Consider the following 6732-nt stretch of genomic DNA (forward strand, 5'->3'; position numbering starts at 1 on the left):
CCTTCTTGGTCGACCATGGCAATTCGACCGTGGTGTCATCCACAATGGGCGCACCAATCACTATAGCTTCAAGATGAAAGGGAAGGAGTATGTGCTACGACCTATGTCTCCTAGTCAAGTGATAGCCGACAAGCAAGCAACCCACTATGGAGAGAAGAGTGAGAAAGTGACCCACCCAAAAGTGAGTGAGAGCCACAAGCCAAATATGAGTGCCTCTTTGCCTAGAGAGAAAAACCTCATCCTATTTGCCACCAAAAGTGAGATAAGAGAAGTGTGTGAGAACCCATCGAGTGTGATGCACTTCGTCCTTGTGTGCAAAGATGGAGGGCCAACAACTAACACCTCTCACGAGTTACCTTTAGTGTTTCAATCTCTTTTGCAGGAATTTCAAGATGTTTTCCCCGATGAGCTACCTCCGGGTCTGCCTCCACTACGAGGCATTGAGCATCGAATCGACCTCATCCCCGGAGCGCCACTTCCAAACAAAGCCCCATACCGTGTCAATCCCAAAGAAACCAAGGAGATTCAACGACAAGTACAACAACTCATCGACAATGGTCATGTACGTGAAAGCTTAAGCCCATGTGTTGTTCCTGTTATACTTGTGCCTAAACCCGATGGAAGTTTCCGCTTGTGTTCCGGTTGTAGACCCATAAACGCCATTACCGTTCGTTATAGGCATCCCATTCCTTGTTTAGATGATATGCCTGATGAACTTAGCGGAGCCAACTTTTTCTCCAAAATTGACCTTAAAAGTGGCTATTATCAAATCCGCATTCAAGAAGGTGATGAATGGAAAACCGCTTTCAAAACCAAATTTGGCTTATATGAGTGGTTAGTGATGCCTATGGGTTTGTCGGAAGCACCCGGAACTTTCGTGCGTCTTATGCATCATGTGCTTAGACCTTACATTGGAGTCTTCGTTGTGGTTTACTTTGATGATATCCTTGTGTTTAGCAAAACCATTAAAGAGCACATTAATCATGTTAAATCTGTGTTGCAAACCTCTCGAAAGGAAAGCCTTTATGCGAACTTGAAAAAATGCACTTTTGGCGTTGACAAAGTGGTTTTCTTGGGTTTTGTTGTCTCTTCCAAGGGTGTCCATGTTGATGAAACTAAAATTGAAGCAATTAAAACTTGGCCCCAACCCACCAATTTGCAACAAGTGAGAAGTTTTCTTGGTCTTGCAGGATTTTATCGCTGCTTTGTGAAAAACTTTAGCACAATTGCCGCTCCTTTACATGCTTTGAGTAAGAAGAATGCTCCTTTTGTTTGGGGATCTTTGCAATCCACCGCTTTTGATGAGCTCAAGTCTTTGCTTACTCATGCTCCGATTCTTGCTTTACCCAACTTTGACAAAACTTTTGAGGTTCATTGTGATGCAAGTGGTACCGGAATTGGCGGAGTTTTGATGCAAGAAAAACGAGCCATTGCTTATTTTAGTGAAAAACTCTCCGGTGCTCAACTTAATTATCCCATCTATGACAAAGAATTGTATGCTTTAGTGCGTGTGCTACATGTTTGGGAACATTATCTTAGACCTCATGAGTTTGTCATCCATACCGATCATGAAACACTTAAGTACCTAAAAGGTCAAACTAAATTGAACAAGCGTCATGCCAAATGGAGTGAATTTATTGAATCTTTCCCCTATGTGATCAAGTACATTAAGGGTAAGGAAAATGTAGTTGCCGATGCACTTTCACGCATATGCACGCTTGTGACTAAACTTGAGTTGAATGTTATTGGTTTTGAGCATATAAAAGACTTATATGAGCATGATCATTCTTTTGCTATTCCTTATGCTAAGTGTTTAACACACACATCTTGGGAACGATATTATATAAAGGATGATTATCTTATGAGAGCTAACAAACTTTGCATTCCCGAGTCTTCTCTTTGTTTGCTACTTTTGCAAGAGGCTCATGGAGGTGGACTTATGGGACACTTTGGACGCGACAAGACTTTCGCCACGCTCTCCAAGAACTACTTTTGGCCCAAGATGTTTCGTGATGTCTCACGCTTCACCAACCGTTGCTCTACATGTCGCAAAGCTAAGTCAAAAGCTCAATCCCATGGTCTTTACATGCCACTTCCTATCCCTTATCAACCTTGGGAAGACATTAGTATGGATTTTGTACTTGGTTTGCCTTGAACTCAACATGGAAAGGATTCCGTGTTTGTTGTTGTGGATAGATTTTCTAAAATGGCACATTTCATTCCTTGCAACAAGATAGACGATGCTTCACATATTGCCAATCTATTTTGTAGGGAAATCCTGCGACTTCATGGAGTACCAAAGACAATTGTCTCGGACCGCGACGTCAAGTTCTTGAGTTACTTTTGGAAGACCCTATGCGCCAAGCTCGGCATCAAGCTATTGTTCTCTTCGGCATACCATCCTCAAACCGACAGCCAAATGGAGGTGACGAACCGTACACTCTCCTCTCTACTTCGCGTGTTGATCAAGAGGAACATCAAGGAGTGGGAAGAGTGCCTACCCATCACCGAGTACGCCTACAACCGTGCAAGACATTCGACGACCGGCAAGTCCCCCTTCGAGGTCGTCTACGGATTCAACCCATTGTCCCCATTGGACATCCTACCTCTTCCTCTACAAGAGCGAACCAACCTCGACGCAAGTGCCCATGCAAGATACATCAAGAAAATGCATGAAGATACAAGGTACACCATCGAGCGACAAACACAACGACTAGCGACCAAGCTCAACGTCAACAAGCAACCCATGGTCTTCAACATTGGTGATCTAGTGTGGCTACACCTTCGCAAGGACCGCTTCCCAATCGAACGCAAGTCCAAGCTTCTCCCTCGAGCCGATGGACCTTTTAAGGTGCTAGCACGCTACAACGACAATGCCTACAAGATTGACCTACCTCGAGACAAGTACAATGTGAGCAACATCTTCAACGTCAAGGACCTCGCACCTTACCATGGAGATGAAGTTTTTGATCCGAGGTCGGATCTCTCCAAAGGGGGAGGAGATGATGCGGGGCATCCCTCGCTCATCCCCATGGACGCATCTACATCTCCTTCAACACCACGTGGACCCATGACTTGAGCCCGCTCTAAGGCTATCGAAGATAAGGTGAACTCGCTCCTCTCCGAAATCCCTCTTTCTACTCAAGAGACATGGCTACTACCTCAGACGGAAACTCTGTGTGTGATCAGGTACAACGCTGAAGAAGAAGCAACAGGCGTCAACTCTCTGCTCAGCCCGGAACCTGCACGGAACTTCCGGCCTGCCCGGAACTTCCGGCCTCCTTCAACATTGACCACCCCGGGCATGCCAACTTTCTGATTAACCCGGAACCTGCCCGGAACCTGGCCCGGAACTTCCGGCCCCCGGAACCTCCGGCCCTGCCCGGAACTTCCGTCCCCCGGAAGCCAGCCCTGCCTCACCTGTGCCAACTTTCGGCTTAGGCCGGACCCTGCCCGGAACCTCCGGCGCCCGGAACTTCCGGCCTGGCCCGGAACTTCCGGCCCTGCCTGCGTGCAGCCACTTGGGCCGAGGCCCGTGTACCCTTTCGCCCCGTAGACTATATATACTCCTTCATCCCGTACGTTTTAGGGTTAGCATTGGATAGCTCATATTTGTGTGAGAGCCTTGCTCATCCACTTGGATACTTCTCCTCGGAGTTCAGGACCTCTTCGGAGAAGATCCCCCAAGCGGATTCAAGACCCCTTTCTAGGGAAGACCATCAAGACCTCCGTACGGAGAAGACCGGTGCCTTTGTATCCTTGCCTTTGTTGATTGTGGATCATATGTATCTCTTTGTGTTCGGTGATCTAGCACTCGTGTGATTGATTCTATGTCGGTTTAGTGATTCTCTCTCGTTCTCCCCGTGTTTTCCCCTTTGTGCTTTCGCGTGTCCTTCGTGAATCTCCGTAGGATCCTCTCCAAACGTGAAAGATCATCCAACTAGGGTTTTGCCCTACATCACTACGGGTTCGAGAACTATGTAGACATGACCGAGACATGTCTCCGATCAATAACCAATAGAGGAACCTCGATGCTCATATTGGCTCCCACATATTCTACGAAGATCTTTATCGGTCAAACCGCATAACAACATACGGTGTTCCCTTTGTCATCGGTATGTTACTTGCCCGAGATTCGATCGTCGGTATCTCAATACCTAGTTCAATCTCGTTACTGGCAAGTCTCTTTACTTGTTCCGTAATATATCATCCTGTAACTAACTCATTAGTTACAATGCTTGCAAGGCTTATAGTGAAGTGCATTACCGAGTGGGCCCAGAGATACCTCTCCGACAATCGGAGTGACAAATCCTAGTCTCGAAATACGCCAACCAAACAAGTACCTTTGGAGACACCTGTAGAGCACCTTTATAATCACCCAGTTACGTTGTGACATTTGGTAGCACACAAAGTGTTCCTCCAGTAAACGGGAGTTGCATAATCTCATAGTTATAGGAACATCTATAAGTCATGAAGAAAGCAATACAACATACTAAACGATCAAGTGCTAAGCTAACGGAATAGGTCAAGTCAATTACATCATTCTCCTAATGATGTGATCCCGTTAATCAAATGACAACTCATGTCTATGGTTAGGAAACTTAACCATCTTTGATTAACGAGCTAGTCAAGTAGAGGCATACTAGTGACACTATGTTTGTCTATGTATTCACACATGTATTATGTTTCCGGTTAATACAATTCTAACATGAATAATAAACATTTATCATGAAATAAGGAAATAAATAATAACTTTATTATTGCCTCTAGGGCATATTTCCTTCAGACGCAGCAGACATAAGCGTCGCAACAATGGCGATAACGCCGAAGACACGGCAGTCAATGCCGGATTCAGTGGCTCTAAGTCCGGTCAGCGGGAAAAGCCATTCAAACGAAACAATCCGGGCCCGTCCATTCTGGACCGCATACTCGATCGCTCGTGTCAAAATCACGGCACCCCCGATAAACCATCCAACCACACCAACAGAGAATGATGGGTGTTCAAACAGGCCGGCAAGTTGAATGCCAAAAGCAAAGAAAAGGGGCTGCATAGTGATGACGACGAGGAGCCCCGGCCGCCGAACATAGGAGGACAGAAGAAATTTCCTCCCCAAGTGAAAATGGTAAACATGATATATGCAACCCATATTCCCAAGCGGGAATGAAAGCGTGCACTAAGGGACGTCTATGCGATGGAGCCAGTCGCCCCAAAGTTCAACCCATGGTCTTCTTGTCCGATCACGTTCGACCGCAGGGACCATCCGACCAGTATCCATCATGGCGGTTCGGCCGTGTTGGTCCTCGACCCCATCATTGACGGATTCCACCTTACAAGAGTCCTTATGGACGGTGGTAGCAGCCTGAACCTGCTCTATCAGAATACAGTGCACAAAATGGGCATCGATCCTCAAGGATCAAACCAACCAAAATCACCTTTAAAGGTGTCATACCAGGTGTAGAGGCCTGTTGCACAGGCTCAATCACACTGGAAGTGGTCTTCGGATCCCCAGACAACTTCTGAAGCGAGGAGTTAATCTTCGATATCGTCCCTTTCCGTAGTGGCTATCATGCACTACTAGGACGAACCGCATTTGCTCGATTCAATGTGGTGCCACATTATGCCTATCTCAAGCTCAAGATGCCCGGACCTCGTGAGGTTATAACAGTAGATGGAAACACATAGCGCTCCCTCTGTACAGAGGATCACACTGCGGCCCTCGCGGTAGAAGTATAGAGCAGCCTTCTTAGGCAGATCTCTAACTCGGCAATAAAGCCCCCGGACACCGCCAAGCGAGTCTGAAGTACTCTGGGCAATAAAGCCCATGGACACCGCCAAGCGAGTCCGAAGTACTCTGCAACAGGATTGTCCGGAGCTCGCCTAGCAATTTGGCCTCCGTCCTACTCCCAGTAAAGCGGTGAAATTTGTACCCCACATACATAATTATGCACTTAAAATACCATGGGCATAGGCGGAGGCACAGCTACAATGCGGCTCAACCGCCCCAGGACCCGTACACTTTCACCCTTTTCTTTCTTTCAGGTCCCTATTTTCTGGAGGCTCCTCCGGTAACCTGACTATTGGACCCATCACGGGACTGAAACACCAAGGAAGCAAGGAGCTTTGACGTACAAAGGAATACCCAGGTGGTCTCTGATAACGATCGTTATACCTGTTTTACATACCCACACGCAGCTCGCCTTTGGTCAGGACATGTCAAATAGTCCTATTTTGCTTATCGCACTACTTGTATACATACGCCTTGACGTATTATTCAAATAACAATGGAAAATAATGTACAATGTCAGCTTATTATTACATTTCTTTATCTTTTTCCTTGACTGCTTATTTATTACAAATTGCGCCCATACATTCGGGTACGTTCAATCCGCCAGGGGCTTCAGTGTACCCCATAACACGGCAAGAAAAGTCCGAACACTTTCGATAGTGCGGCACCCCAAACTTATAGCATTATATGCATCAGCTCCGAATCATGTCTTGGGTCAATAGTTGGATTTGCCCGGCTCCCATGTTTTGCTGGCTTACGTTCCGCTACATCGGCTAAGGTGGCACAGGGAGAACTACTGCGTTTGTGTCCCGGTTCTTCTAGACGAGCACCTCAGTAGAGAAAGCCGAAAACTGACTGTCATGATGCGGCGAGAGCTGGTCGCTGTTTGAGAGGTCACAAATCCTTAAAGACTTTTTCCGCTTCAAGCGAGGAATCGGCCTTGTCC

The sequence above is a fragment of the Triticum aestivum genome, chromosome 7B (assembly GCF_018294505.1).
Source record: "Triticum aestivum cultivar Chinese Spring chromosome 7B, IWGSC CS RefSeq v2.1, whole genome shotgun sequence".
Classification (NCBI taxonomy): domain Eukaryota; kingdom Viridiplantae; phylum Streptophyta; class Magnoliopsida; order Poales; family Poaceae; genus Triticum; species Triticum aestivum.